Source organism: Haemaphysalis longicornis, unplaced genomic scaffold, assembly GCF_048455015.1.
Source record: "Haemaphysalis longicornis isolate Haplotype H1 unplaced genomic scaffold, Haemaphysalis longicornis Haplotype H1 scaffold_1, whole genome shotgun sequence".
NCBI classification, from domain to species: domain Eukaryota; kingdom Metazoa; phylum Arthropoda; class Arachnida; order Ixodida; family Ixodidae; genus Haemaphysalis; species Haemaphysalis longicornis.
In genome coordinates this window covers 266,254,013-266,270,087 of record NW_027526203.1, presented here as the reverse complement: position 1 = coordinate 266,270,087, position 16,075 = coordinate 266,254,013, and the positions used below count along the sequence as shown (strand labels likewise).

Here is a 16,075-nt window from a genome sequence, read left to right as displayed (position 1 = left end):
GCCGGGAATCGAACCCGCGACCTCGTGCTCAGCAGCGCAACGCCTCAGCCACTGAGCCACCGCGGCGGGTGGGAACACTTTTCACTATAGTAACTCCCAGGTGATAGGCGGCAAAGCATCGTAAGCTGATAAAGGAACTTTTCCTTTGTTTAATTTTTGAGTACCAGTGTATTTTCTGCATGGCGCTTTTGATTTATTATGTGGTTTAACATGCCGAAACTACACAGGTTATGAGGCGCGCTGTAGTGGAGGACTCCGGAATAATTTTGACCACCTGGGGATCTTTAACGTTCGCATAAATCTCGAAAAAAACAGGCGTTTTTGCTTTTCGCCTCCCCAAGGAAAGCGGCCGTCGCGGCCGGGAATCGAACCCGCGTACTTGGCGCTTTTTCCTCCCTTTTGTCGACTCTATCTAGGCTGCTTTTTATTAACTCTATTTCAGGCGCGGTCAGCATAACTGAGCATGCATGAGCACTCGCTTGATATGTGAAAGACTTCCGAAATTTCGTGTGCGGCTGATCTGTTATTTTGCCAAAACTGAAGTATTTTGAGACACTGGGCTACACTCTCAATAATTCAGTGCAGCGACAGATTGCCTGAGGGGCTGTTTGTTGGCATGTGTAGCGGTGTTCTTGAAGCTTCTTATTGAGGAATCTTGCTGTCCCTCATGATGCCCATGCAAAAATTGTACTTGCAATAAATAAGCTGATAGCTGCATTTGGGCTGTCCCCTTGGTTCGTGAGATCTCTCTAATTTTGTGTATCGCGTAACCTAAAATGCAGCCTGTACTAAAGTGGTCCTCTACTTCTCGCCACTGCTGTCACCGCTTTCACAACTGTTTTGGCCCTCGCCGCCACCGATTCCTCTTTCACACCCACCGCGGTGGCTCAGTGGCTAAGGCGTTGCGCTGCTGAGCATGAGGTCGCGGGTTCGATTCCCGGCCGCAGCGGCCGCTTTTCTGATGGAGGCGAAAAGCAAAAACGCCCGTGTGTACGAGACTTCGGCGCACGTTAAAGATACCCAGGTGGTCAAAATTAATCCGGAGTCCTCCTCTACGGCGCGCCTCATCGCCTGCGTTGCGTCGGCGTGTTAAACCCTACAATCAATCAATCAATAAATAAATAAATAAATCAATCAATCAATCAATCAATCAATCAATTCCTCTTTCACAAGCTGCGCAATCGGCTAATTACAGCAATTAACACCCTTATCAGGCGTTACCAGAACAACTCGCCGGCTTTGAATGGCGACGTCAGCCGATAATTTTTCAGCATGAAAGGCACGGAGTGTTGTCCAGAAAAAATTCCCCCGCATTTCCCCGAGGGGGAGAATGTGAAAGTGCGAATGCACGGTTGTCGGCCCGCTTGCGGCGCTTGCGCACGGCCCCCGCAGCCCACCGCCTCGCCGCCTTCTCTTCCATCTCTTCCATCGGGTTTGTAGTATCACGTGTACACCACGCAGTTATCAAGCCGCTATAACGCCGCTGAGTCGCCAACGCACGCCGCTGACGACGTAGTTTGAATGCGTTAAAGATATAAGGCGCGTCACTAACACTGATATCAGCGTCGCGTCCGTGGCTTGGTCGGTAGAGCGTCGCGCTGCGGCCGCAAAGTCCTCGGATCGAAACCTGGCTCCGGATGCTGTTTCTTTTTTAAATATAGAGGAGCACTGCGGACGCCGCCGCCGCCGCCGGCGGTGGATGGTTTGGGGTCGCTTATAAAGTGCATCACCGCCACGAAAGGGTAGAAAACGGCAAGCAAGGTGGAGGAAGGCTACTGGAGGGCTTGGCCTTGAGTGCTTGGCAGAGACAAGGCGAGGGAAAGAGGCGGCGCCGTGCTATCGCGCCAGCACGGCGGCGCCGCGTGACTTTAGCGCCGGCGTCTTTGTGGAGACGAGATGGCTGGCACCCGCCTCCCTCCCCCTTGCCCCCCGTCCCCCTCCGTAAACGGCGCCGTCATGCGGCCGCACGGAGCACCGAGACGTGTTCTCGTCGAAAGTTGACACGAAATAACGGGAGAATGGGAGCAATCGGACACGCACACCCACACGTACGCACACGCATGCACGCACACGAACACACACGCACGCACACAAGTACACGCACGCACGCACACAAGTACACGCACGCACGCACTCACACAAACGAACATGCATGCACACCCACACGAACGCACACGAACACGCGCGCACACGCGCACACATACCAACTCCACGAAACACGCACGCGGACGCACACACGTGAACACGAACTTGCGCAACACCCTTGTCTATAACACTGAGTTCAACTTCAACTGGTTACCTCTCGAAACTGCGGACTCAAGCTTGTCACAAGAAACGTTGAGGTCAAAATATATGGTCAAGACTTCAGAATGACACAATAGTTTCGAATGTTTTTCGGCTGAGACAAGATAAGGCTGTAAGTACGAAACCTGTGTTATAGACAAGGGTGTTGCCCTCTGTACGTACTCATTTACTCACTCACCCACTCACTCACAAATTACGATGTCTGATTGCCGAGAACCTGAACAATAAATTAAACGCTGGTTCGTAATAGTGTATAAGCTATAATTGTTTGGATGTATGTCTGCCGATTTGGAACTTTTGTTTGTAAATTGTACGCCTGCAATAATGACTAAACCGCTAATCTTAATCACTTGTCATACATTCAATAATAAGAGGTCCCCTCGGCAGTGCTTCACTTCGGGACCTCTTTCTGTACCACTCCAATGTATTTGTGCACTATTATGTAACTAATTACCTTTGATTTGATTGATTTGAAAGCGTACCATTCGTCACACCACACAGTGGTCAATGTACCTCTGCGCTAGTCTTTACGCCATCGGGCATGCGAACGACGATCTACATACGGGGCCAAAACATGAGGAACACCACACTACGAAGCCCTTTTCAGCGAATTAGCGCAGCAAGCATGACGGGGACTGAAGTGCTCGGGCTAACCGTGAACGGACAGAAGGAAAAAAGCAAACTGCGGGAGCCCAGGTCCAAATTTCAAGTTGCGCATGCAAATTCACACGAAATTGTAAATGACCGTCGATAACAACATAGACGCGCGAACAGCGCGTATTTTATCTTTCGCGATCGGAAGATATCAAATATATATTCCACAAACTGCTCGCAACAGTAACGATTCGAACTCCACGATTCGGTAAGGCGAATGAGGAATAAGATATAACGTACCATTCTTGTGAATCTGCACGAACGGATACGCAAACACATAATGTGTAATAAACGTGGTTTCATTCATTCATTCAAACTTCAGCGGGAGACAGGGAACTAAACGAAGGGGTGGAGTCGGCGAGTCATAATGACAAATACTATATCAGGTCTTTGTGAAGACGAGCTACGTCGTTTGCTGCACGGTGCGAAATGTACGCACATCGGCAATGCATTGCGGGAATCTATGCAACATTCACGCAACATAACGAAACGTACAAATTTTGATGAATTTTGCAACAGAACAGCAGCGGTGAAGTTTTCCGGTGTGTCAAACGGGAAGAGCAGCAAATCACATGCCCAAAGGAAAGCACCGTCGCTGCCGTAGAAGGATGTGTGACGCTAGGTCCACGTGAAAGCGTAGTATCATGACAGAGTACGTTTAATACGTTACATACGATTAATACGATTGCAGCAAAAATGTGGTCTACAAAATTCCCCTGAAGTGCCGGTCCGTTTACATCGGACAAACCGGCCGATGCCTGAACGACAGGGCCCGAGAGCATGCTGCTTCTCTCCAAGCAACCCCTTCCGGCCACCTTGCCACCCACATTCGAGACTGCCCCTGCGAAGCCTACGTGAACAAAATCGCAGTTATCGGACGGAAGAGAAGTAGAATCGGACGAGAGATAGTTGAAGCTTGCGATAGACGAAGCTGGAGATAGCTGCGTCAGTGTGCCGTCTGTGGCACTGTCACATACCGAAAAAGAGTTTCTGCGCAGTAACCTTCGCTAATCATTTAACTGACTGACGTGAACAAGCTTTTTATATTTCTCGTGTTTTTTCGTATGTATATATCTGTGTTTCCTTCAGTAAAATTCCAGTTGATAGTCAGCAGTGTGTCGTGTTACTCCCTCTTCCATTTGTGTTCGTTTTATTCAAGCTGATTCCCACCGAAGATGCACCAACTAGCACAGACCAGAGCCATTTTGTTAATACGTTAAGGCCTCGAAAATGGGCTGCTTGTTCCACAGCACGCAACCCGCCCATCCGAACTGTTCGCATTCCTGATACGCGAATCCGTGAAAATCTACACTTTTTCAAACGAGTACGGGCACTTACAGCTTGCACTTCAGAACAGCCTATATAGTGACAGCTGTAGCAAGCCGGACCATTATGTACACCAAGTACTAACGCTCCTAACGCTCCCATCGAAGCGCTCAGCGGTAGTAAAGTGCATTCGCTTTGTTGCGACGACATTACCGACACCAATTGCAATACAAAACGCTGAGAGCCAGAAAAATCATTCGGCGAGAGTGCGCGCAACAGCCCCTAAATGAGCCATGATAGTGTTTAGAGTATCAGTGAATTATGGCGGCAGACGTCCATCCAAATCGTATTCCTAAATCAACACGTCACCGGAGAGCTGGTTCCACGGTGCCCCATAACTAGGGGAGTAGCGGCATTTTCCCCATGCTAAATGCAATCGCTCCATAACTATGGCTGTGCGTACGGGTGGATATCGCCAGGAGCAATTCCCGCATCAAGCGGGTCCTGCGACGAATGCCAACAGCGAGTGATGTTCACCGAGGTAACCCCCGCCCATCGCGAAAGAAGCGCGAGTGCACTCGCAACTCATGAATGGTGAGCGGGGCTGGCCGCGAGTGGAACTCGCACTCGCGAGTGGTGAGTGGGGCTCACCGCGAGTGGCGTTCGCACTCGCGAGTGCTGAGCGGGGCTCGCCGCGAATGGAACTCGCACTCATGAGTGGCGAACAGGGCTTGCCGCGAGTGGTGAGTAGGGCTGACTGCGAGGGACGCTCGCACTCGCGAGTGCTGAGCGTGGCTCGCCGCGAGTGGAACTGGCACTCGCGAGTGGTGATTGGGGCTCACCGCGAGTGGCGCTCGCACTTACTCACACTCGCACTCACCAGGCCGAAACGATGGTGAGGCTCACTCACCACTCAGTGGGGCGTGTGTGAGTGCACTCATGAGTGAGCCTGCCGACCTATGGCCGGCAATGCACTCTTAATCTGGTTCCATATAAGTTCCAGTTAAAAAGGGTGATCCATATATTTTATGTGGATCCAAACGAAAGAATAACTGGAACGAAGCATATAGGTGGATCTGATCTGGAACCGTCAGCTTGTTTTCTTTATGTTCGTGGTTTTTATCTGGAACCGAAGAAATGGGGTCATGCGATGTCGGCGGTTCCGGTTACTGTTCCACTTATGTCCCAGTAAACGGTTGGGGAGAGTGCGTTTGTATATTTTTTGCTCGTGTCTTGTTCCACATAACTCGTGCATGGCAGTGAAGTATGCTCTCTTTCATGCATCAACTGGAACAATGAACCGCATATATATTAGGTGCTTCTTGACCCAAGATGCACGTGAGCGTTTAATATACACCCGCACACCACACATAAAATTTAATGAACTTCGCCGACATCTATGAAACTGCCTTGAAGCAGTTAACTTTCATAATATGGCTAAGCTGTAGTTTTAGTGATGTCCTTTGACAGAAAACGAAATCCCACTTTTTTGTCAACGCTGTACAAAGCATTAAAAATGTCGAGAGGAGGATATCTTAGGCAAAAGAAGAAATTGCAGGAACCCATTTCCAGGTGTTCTGCGGCACCCAAACCGCTTTCATGATCATCGTATTTTTCTAATTTGAGGCGTCAAGTATACAAAATCACCAGTGACTTCAATTTGAGAAGGACTAAACGTCTTCCCTTTCCCCGTCTGCCGTTCGGGCAAAGCCATAGCTGCTATAGCGCTGAAGAATTCGTGGTGCTTTTGTGAACATCTTCATTACGAAATACTTATTGAGGTCATTACATTTTATGCATTTGATTTACAAAGTTTCGCAGAAACGGCAGTTTTTGTTCAACACTCAGTCATCATCTCGCGGTGGTGTAGTACGCGCTCAATGGTACTTAGTCCACGTTACTTATGTTGTGATGGGGTACATACATAATGGTAACCGACTGCGCCACATTTTACACCGCACACATCATGCTACGCATGCAGTTAGATGCTAAGTTCGTTTTTGTATTTTGTCTCGTCACGGCTATTAATTTTTAATTTTCACAAGTAAAAACGAAAGCCTCTTTGCAGGAGGAGAACGACACAGAACCCGGAGAACTAAATCTACTCCGCGGCATCTGCCTCACATTCTATATATTTATACGGAAATGTCATTCTTATTTCAAATTATGCCTTGCAGTATCGCGAAAATTCGCAGTGTTACCCTAATGTTGTTACTTGCCATAGTAATTCAAGTTCACCGAATGACCTGCCTTCTCCCCCCCCCCCCCCCCCCCCCACCCCGTTGCTCTTTTCCTGCACTATTGGTGTTCATGAAGACAAACTGCTGGAAAACGGGAAGGTGTATTATTACTCGCTTATTAGCGAGTAATCACACTGGATTCACTATACGGAAGTAGCTTTCTATAACGTGGATATCAAAGAGCGTCGCAGTACATATTATTGGTATTGGAAAGACTTGTTGTCAAGCGAACGCAGTCAATAAAGAAGCGTCGTTTTGTTTTCACTGCAAAAAACGAAATAAAGTCATCGAAGTTTATGCACACATACCGCACGCGCTCACGGCCCGCGGCGAGAAACAACTTTAGCCCAACTAACGTGTTAAATTGGCTAATATCTGAACAGTTTGTTCCAGCCTCAGAGCCGCGTAGACGTCCGCTTAGAGGCCTACTCCCATTTTCCGAAGCAAATATAAGCGATCAAGGGTGCCGAGCTTGTGATCTCTTCCGCGGACTGGTCACTGGCCACGGCGTGCATCGCCCAAGGCACGGAGGAAGAAAAAGTTGGCCGAAACCATTACGAAACGACCGCCACTTCAGTGCGGCATGCCGTGCGCATGCGTTGACAGCCGCAAGGCAGCGCCGCTTGCGTTGATGCATGGTATAGTGGGACGGCAACGGGTACAACGATGATGAGGGAAAAACGGGACTGCGTGAACACTTTTAACGACAGCAGCGCCCTTACGTCTCAACGTTTTCGCAAGCTAGTTTTTGTTCGTCCGCATGCAGCGCCACCAGTGGCCTTCTATAGCGGTTTTCTTGATTGCTCGCGTTATGCGCCTGATGTACTAAATGAACTATCAGTCAGACTAACGGGAACGGTTACCAGTTTGGTTGTGGCGTGAAACTGCGGATTTCTTCATGTCCTCGGGCTGTATTTACTGTTCGACGAAGTGAAGTTTTGCCGGGAGGCGCAAAAAAGGTCAGTGCTGCTTATTTATGTTCTGGTAACAGTTGTTGTTCATTGACTTGTTCATCACTGCGTCCGATAAACGTGCCGCTCTGCTGCCTGTTCGATGCGAGAAACGTTTGCGGCCGTTATTCACTTTAAGCTTGTGTGTTTGTGGGTCGGAGTCGGCTTGACATTTCTGACTGCATACGTTAGCTAGTGCTATTTAGAAAGTTGCTGGCGCGCGCATTTCTCGAGTCTGCATGTCCCCTTATGGTGTGGTGTTGCTTAGTTTTATATTGACGGTTGCTGTACCTGCCAGCGGTACTGAATCTTCTCGGGTTAGTCGCACGCTATTGTCTCGCGCGCACACACTGCACGGCTTGTTTGTCTGAGCGTCTGTCTTTAGCCTTATCGGTATTTTCAAACTTCCGTGTTAATTGCGTTGTGTTGGTCTTATGAGAGCCATAAATTTACTGTGCTAATCACACTATTCCGCCTAATGTTGATGTGCGTTCAAGACGTTGGCGGCAGCACTGCTTACGTTTATCTGTGCTGTGTGTCTAGTTGTTTCCCGTTTCTTCCAATGCCTTCGATGAATTTAGATGGTCTATTTACACTATTCAACTTTAGTTGGCTCCCTGACGTGTAGTGAAATGCAAGGGAAAGTGGTTGTCTGAGCAGCAGCGTAGTAACAAAACGTTCCTTTTGTGGAGGGGAAGTCGGGTGGAAACACGCAGAAAGTGTGGAGCCGTTTCTATGCTGTCAATGTCAGTGGTAACCTGAGACCTCAGAATAATTACCCATAAAGCTCACGTGTGGACTATTAGAAGTTTTAACGCCACAAAGTAAGTTTTAAAATAATTCATTCCTGCCATTTTATGCTATCAATGTCAGTGGCAGCTAGAGAGTTGGAAAATTTTCGAAACGCTCAGGTGCAAAGTTGTTGAATCATGATGTGCACCAAACATTAATGCAATTTTTGTTCTCCTTTGAACGTAGAAATTATACTGCAAAAGCAGATTGCTACATTCTGTATTCATACTCTATGACCTGTTCAGAAAGAGTCTGTGGCTGACTGTGGAGACATTTGGCCCTCCACTGATAGGTTGTGACAAATGTTTTTGTTTCTCTGCAAAAAAAAAAAACAAATGAAAACAAATTATTTTCATTCTTTACATGCTCCTGCGAAGTCATGGCTGTGGCATTTACTGGCTGAAGACATCTTCGGCATGCTGAAGGGTCGTCGGGAAGAGTGCGGCGGATTATGAATGCCCTGTGGAGCTCATAAGCCACAAAATAGTACCTTTTGAGTCGTGCATATTGTGCAGATATTCACCAGTTCGCATAGACCAAGGACAGGTGAGCTTAAAGTATGTTCAAATATTTTTATATCTCAAATTGTTTAGCAAGAAAAGATTACCAGGGCTTCCGCTGTAAAAAAGACATTCGACTTTCGTGGAACGAATCAGACATTGTTCAATATTTTCTCGTGCTCCCTGGGTAAAGCAAGGCATAAATTTATTCTCTGATATTTTTGTACTGTTTATTTTCTAGGCAATAGGGCGAAGATAGACCTAAAACAGCTGTACAAGGAATGCATATGGCCATTTTAGTTGTATTTGGACCCCTTCTTGGAAGTGTATCATCAGAAGGCAACACATTAAAGCTCTTGCACGGGATGAAATCATTGCATTCTACAAGTAAGTACGCACTCCCATTTTTGGGTCTTTCATGGCGCGTTTTTAGGTAGTTTCTTTGTAACTAATGGTTTGAAACTTGAACTTCTTTTCAGTGACAGCTTGGCCTGTGGCTCAAGGTGACAGTAGGAGCTTTTCGGAACACGTTAGCGAAACTTTCCTGGAAGTGCACTTTGAGACGTCCCTGGCAGAAACAACCGGGTCTTAATTTTGGTTGGGTAAGCTGGCATTTTGTTTTTACACGACTCAATTTCTGGGGCTGTTCATCCTAATAAAATCTCACTGTTAACAAGTTATCGTGAACGCCAATATTGGCCATTGTGTTCACATTCCGCCTATTACGGATGCTCCAACAGTGGCAAAAAAAAAAAAACACTATTTTGTATTTAAGTTTTGTAAATATTTAGCTTTTACACCTTGAGAGTTGTTGCTGTGATTTGCCAGCACCACGGACACGCCCAACGTGGTTGCCGCTACAACAATACGGTGGCAACTGACGATTTAAATTTCCCGCTTTTAATACGCCCGTAGCACCAATAATACTCCCAAATACAGGCGTAGCATGAGTAATGCTTGCATTGGATTTTGACAGGTGGTTAAATAAGGGGTAATTTTTTTAAGGGAATTGTTTAGAGTACAGAAAGTGACGTCTGCAAGAAAATGTGCTATAGTTGCGATTTATAAGAAAATTGTGCAACAGCCTAGTTCAGCATTAGTCAGCTCAACTTCTGCCTCATACCACTATTAACCATGGAGGTAATACATATCGAGAGGGAAATATTTTACGTGGAACTAATTCCCCCCAAAATTTCTGCCACGATATTTATGATTTCCTATGACTGGCCATTTATTTCTTTGCGGTAGAAACATCGTTTAGCTGTAAGTTATATTAAGGCAGCCTCACTACAGCATCCTAGGGAGCACATTATGCAGTACAGAGAACATTTTTTGCAGAGAGAAGGTGTGTAAAATATAATGCCGAAAGGTGATTATAGTAATTATTATTTGATTAATAAACGAAACCTCTCAAGGATAAAAAACCTTATATTCAGGATACCGAGGCAGCAAGGTGGGATACTTTCCAGAATCAGGGCAATTTCATTGATTGTCTGTGGTGACATTGTTTAGCGCATATCACCTTAGGCAGCACTCCCAGAAAAAACGCAAGAAATCACTGATTTTATATCAATTACTGTGTTATGAAGGGCCTAAGCAACTCACTCATTTAAAGCAACCATGTAACAAAATATTCTTGTCTCCTTGAAGGTACATGAGGTGAGCAGTAAGTCTTCTCGAGGCCCGGTTATTCTGAGAGAAGGGACTGGCGCCATCAATATTTCCCGCAAGAAACACATCACGGATTCGCCACCTGCATTGTCACTTCAGGATGTGGTCATCCTCTTCGCCGCATATGTCATCTTTTTCATCGTGTCATCATGTTCTTATGGTTGTGTGCCTTTGAAGAGTTCTTGGGACTTTTGCAGGGAGTTCTTGGAAAGCATGAGAAATTTGACAGTGGCCTGGTGTCATTTAAGTTGGAGTCTTTGTTGAAATACTTGAAGTGTTCAGCTCTACTTGAGATTTTAAATGGTTGGTAGAGGTTAAAGTATCTCTTGAAAGGCATGAAGGAGGTCAGATGAAAGGCATGAAGGGGGTGAAATCAGATGAAGAGGTTTAAGTTACTGGCACATGCAAGTTTCATGTCAACTGAACACTGAAGTCGTGCCTTATTTTTCATCACTGGCACAATGCGCAGGCTGTCTTTGAATCTATAGTGGGTGTTAATGTAGTTCATGGCACCGCATTGTACCGTCCTATTATTCAAGTGTAGCTCGTGAGATTTTTTTTCGTGGCAGAGCTGCTGATGATGCAAAAGTGGCAGTGCTTATTTACGCAGATGGCTTGCGCCTTCATTGATAAATTTTAGTACTGTAAGTGAGCTGACACCCATGCCGTAGAAGAATTCAAAATGTGCTTATTTGGCTTGAACAAGTATTCTCCTTTGAACAAAGTTGCATTTCTTGCTTGGCAGTTGCAGGGATTTGGTCACAATTACACTGACAGCAAGACGGGAGGGTTTTTATAGCACGCAACTGAATTTTACCTAAGGTAAAACGTTGAGGCTGGAAATAATGCTTCCAATTCTTCTTTGTAAAACTGGTCTCCTGTATGATTCAACGCTGGCTTGTTTGCTTCTTAAGGATGTCTGACTTGTTCCCGCTTGAATTGATGACGTATATAATTAGTCTGCTTGTTAAATTTTATTATGTGTAACATGCTTCCAGCTACCTGGTTTGCAAAATTATATAAGATTCACGCTAGCTTTTGTGAGATTTCCTGGGATGAATTATTTTAAACAACTACAAATTGTTTGGTCAAGTAACGTGCCTTAAGTCAAAGGCCTTTTCAGGACGCTCATAAAGTCTATTTTGCCTACAAATAGCTTGATGTTACACTTACGTCTGGTGTCAGGAAACTACTATCTTTAATAATCATGTTTTAATTGTGGCATACTGCCGCATATGACCTCTCGTGTCAAAATGTTTTATCGTTAATCTTGGCTCGAGCGTTGTTTTCCTAAACTCTTGCACTGCACTGTTGTAGGTTTCTGATAATACAACCGTGTATGGCTTGTTTTTCGGCCTTTCCCTACAATTTAATAGCAAACTGCATTTTCCCAAATAGTTATGCGTAAACATAGTATGGCAAGCGCAATGAGTAATTCCGCCTTTGAATTACCTTGGTTTATCTGATAAGACAGCATATTTGATGCTCACTGTTGTATAATGTCTGTGTCAGTGCCGCGGTAGACGCACACGTCTATTTATTTATGAAGCAGTCGACCCTAATACCGTCTTTATTAACCATATTTTTGAGTAAAATTGAATATGTGAAAATGCCACTTGGAGCCTGGTGTTATCGTTCTGGTATTTATTCCTTGTACGTTGGTCATTTTCTCTGCAATTTAAAATAGACAGCTATTCAAATCTGAAATGTATGAATACTAACACCCAATAAAGTTGTATAGTATGTTGAAAAGCAGTGTATGAGTCATAATAGTTGGTTTCGTGCGTATTTTAATGCAAGTATATTGTTTCTTTTACATGCAGCTGAAACCCAGAACAGGATTCTGCGGGTGAAGCCAAAGACTGTGTGCCGCTCTAGGTGCCTCTGACCAACTTTTATATAGAACTGTGCTCCGATAGGCAACTGTTGGGAACTGTCAGGGACCACACTGCTGCGGTGGTTTCTGCTTTCCAATTGTTGGTATCACTGCGGGTCATATATCAAGGCTGTGTTAAAATGGTGCTTGCGGTTTCCTGCTGATACCAATGCATCCGCCAGCCTGGCATATGACCTCGGTGTATACCGACAGGAAAGCAGAAATATTGGAAAAGTGGAGTCCCATAGACAGCTTCCCAATGCCTATAGGAACACCGTTTTATATAAACAGCTGGTCTGAAGGTACCTGGAACGGCGCACCGGATAAATTCCATAATCATTTTACATGGATCAATGTTCCAGTAACTTTAACTACCCTTTTATTTGGAACAGTGATCCGCATACTTTTATTTGGAACACCGATCCACATAATTTAGTTGCAAAAATATGTGGTGCAGTGTTCCACTTAATTTTCAGGATATGTGGAACACGGTTCCAATTATATAACTGGAACTTTTTTGCAAAAAAGTTCCAGTTACTAAGTGGATCTTACGTGGAACCAGATTAAGAGTGTGCCACCGGAAGCTGCACACGTTCTGAAGCCTGTGACTCGTTCGGGGACATCGAGCGCTTCGACCACTCTGACTCGAGGCTCCCCCTCTTTTGCACAACGAAATGGTAGCCTACTTTGCCGAGAAACTGTCCCTCACCCCCGCTTTCAGTATACGCGTCTCCAGCTTAAAGCGGCCATGCAGACAATACACGTTTGGCGCATTCGAAAGATTGTCTCGTTAGAATAATGCTGAGCCCACTTTTAACGCACACTTAGCTCAAATAAGCTATAAAGTTAGGAAAAAAGGGAATGGCCATGCGACCCACTAGCACATTTCGCGCAACAGAACCTATGATGTCATATATGCCCAGCTGTGCGATTGGCTGAGGCCGGCATAAGCAAATGCAAATCACGCACGGCTTATAAGCTTGCCGAACGAGCTATTTGCGCTTAAAGGTAATGCATATTCATGTTAAAGCGGTAAGAATAGCGCGGTAAACAATGAAAGTTACGAAAACACACGTAAGTACAAGAGTACCGATGCGCACAGCTGTTGGTGCTGGGCGCACTATGCTTGTGTTAGCTGTACAGCAGTCCGCCGCTTTGTAGTTGTCTTACACGACACTGGCCGATTGGCGGAAGCGACGTTGTCTTACGTGACCCTGTTTGTCAAGGATACCCCATGTTTCACCAAACGTCTCCTTTCTACAGTAACAAAAACAAGCCAGGTGCAAATGCGGTCAAAAACAAAGCAACGGCGGACAACGGTCCATGGCTGAGTATGGTAGCGCCACCTGGGAGGACTGACAGCAAGCAAGGCTGCAGAGCCGATTGACGCAGTGGAAGTTCGTTTGAATACGCGCACTTACGACTTCATTGCTGACGTCCCGAAAACACACGATTTGGCGGGAGAATGAAAATTTTAACCTAAATTGATTAATTTCTCAGTGAATACGACATCATTTGCTGCCGGACAAGCGCGGGGGGCACTATAAAACACAAACTCTTTCGAATAAAACAAACTTGAATTTTGTCGGCATGGCAACTTTAAGCTTAGGAGACTCGGTCTGCATAAAGACACATATTAGCTTGCGGGGATGCTGCCTTTCCAAGTGGTCAGACTTTTCTTTTTTATATTTGGCGTTGTACGCTGGGCGAACCTTTCCTTTAAGTAATGCCTCTGCGCTTCTTAACAACACTGATAACTGCTGTCCACCTAACCTCTTGACACCTTGATAAAAATTGATTTCGACGCATAGGTGGGGATCGACATGAAGTGTAGCTTCAATTGCATGCCCTTCCGAATTCGCCCGTCGCAAAGTACTTTTTGAAGTCGCCGACAAACGCGATGTGCTGCTCTCGCAAGCCCTCGAGCCGTTGTTTGCTTCGGCCGGTGAGTGAAGCGCGGTCAATGGCGCTTCCGTCGGCGCCGCGAATTTGTTCGGCCGACAACCGAAGCGTGGTTGGTGGCTCCTCCTTCACCGCCGCGAAACCACACGAGGCGCTTACTTGACCTCGGCTGAGCTTGAAGGTCACAGAGACGCTAACAGCCGTTTCCTAAAGGGTTTGTACTTAAACTAATAACCTTAGGCTTTAAAGCGTCCAAAATACATACGACGCGATGAACGACAGTTTTTTTACGTGGCAGCGTGTCACCAAGATTCGCAACGGGTTCTCAGAAGGTAACTTAACGGGTGACTATATACGATTCGCATGGGCCTCGAAATGGTTTACAAAAGGGAACGCAACCGACCTTGAAACAGCGCTTTTTTGTGGTTTGCAAACTGCACATCTAATCGTCTATTTGAATCCGTCCATTGACATAACCACCCCAAATATTAAATAACTAAGTTTGGTGGGTTAAAGCCAACTGATTTTTTTAAAGGCTGAGAACGCATTTATTCGCCAGTGAAGTTTTTCGAGGAGCCGCAAATACCTTCCACGCCCTACACACTAAGGCAGTCCCGTGGTTCAGCTCTGCAGCGCAACGCACTGGAATGACCAATCCGTGCTGCCGTAAATAAAATTTCCACGAATGTTAATATCGAGCATACGATTGGACTCAAAAGTTCGGTCTGCGCTGTGCCACCACGCACTGCAAGCATGACGTCCTGCATTGCTCAATGCCACAGCGCAGACCCCATTAAAGAATTCTCGATCTCTCTCAGCGCAGATCACATTTTTAGTCAAATAGTATGCTCATTGCTGTCAATCACCGAAATTGCTTTGTTCGCGACCTGGGGCGCTATTCCAGGAGGCCCGAGTCCCCCCTACTCCCGAGTTCCCGGCTGCTTGGGTTACGAAAGTACCGATAGTGGAGCATCCCACACACCTCGAGCGAAACGGGCGCAATCGCGAGCAGCACGCCTGCATACTCAGCGCGCCTTATTGGGGTCACTTACGTTGAGAAAGTACGGCTTGTGCTATCATCCGCATGCAGCGCCATCTGAAATCGAGCTGCAATACTCACTCCCTAGCCTAAATTAGATAACCCCACACTACTTTCAAATACCCAGCCTGGCTGTTGGCCACGCCCGGCGCGGGGCGATCCGTTTTTCTGGGTGTTCTGTTTTTCCACCGAATAATGCATGCTACGTGCGGCTGGAGCGTAGGCTTTGTGCAGCTGTGCGCAAGCACAAACGAAGTAAGCAAAGGGGTTTACTGTAGCGAACGTAACGCGCCCTGCTCCCGACCGTCTAATATGGTTTTTGTTTACGGCTTGGTTGAGTGTGCACGACGGGCGCTTATCAGAAATCGTCCCAATGCAGCTTGTCAAGAGCACGTTTGAGCACTAACGAGTGCGTTCTAGACGTTGACGTTGTGCAATTTGTCATCGACTGTGTTTTCGCGGCGTCTGAAGAAGGATCCTGTGGGAAAATTTTGGCGTCTTGGCCGCGGCTCCTATCGGCTCGGACAAGAGTGAACTCCAATTCGGACCGAACACACCCGCGTCTGAGGCACCATTGGCTGATGGTGGCCTGGGGACTTCATTTTTGTTTGGCGCCAAGTTCTTGTCGCTGTTAGCGGGCATCAAATGACGAATTCGAGGCTACGACGCTACGCCCACACAAAGTGGACGCCATAGTTGGGCGTGGTTTCGGTCGCTACGCTGCGCCCACGAATGGGCTGGGTGTGTCTGATTAAAATTAGAACTCGGACAGAACTCGCGAATGGTTTTGCCCGGCCTAGTTGAACTCGGGACGACCGTGGCGGCCGCTGCTGCGAAGTGGTTTATTGTTATGGTCGCCGTAGCAGGCATATTTCTACCCC

General features: G+C 46.6%; 1 long non-coding RNA gene across 2 annotated transcripts; it reads left to right on the top strand.

Annotated features, from left to right (window-relative positions):
* The first annotated feature begins 7,321 nt into the window (after positions 1-7,321).
* On the top strand, positions 7,322-9,290 carry LOC144169585 (uncharacterized). Of its 2 annotated transcripts, XR_013322474.1 has the most exons (4): positions 7,322-7,423; positions 8,584-8,752; positions 8,948-9,093; positions 9,186-9,290. It is a non-coding gene; the product is annotated as an uncharacterized LOC144169585 (long non-coding RNA). The 2 variants fall into 2 exon arrangements; XR_013322473.1 differs by having other exon boundaries at positions 8,584-9,093.
* The last annotated feature ends 6,785 nt before the right edge of the window (positions 9,291-16,075 follow it).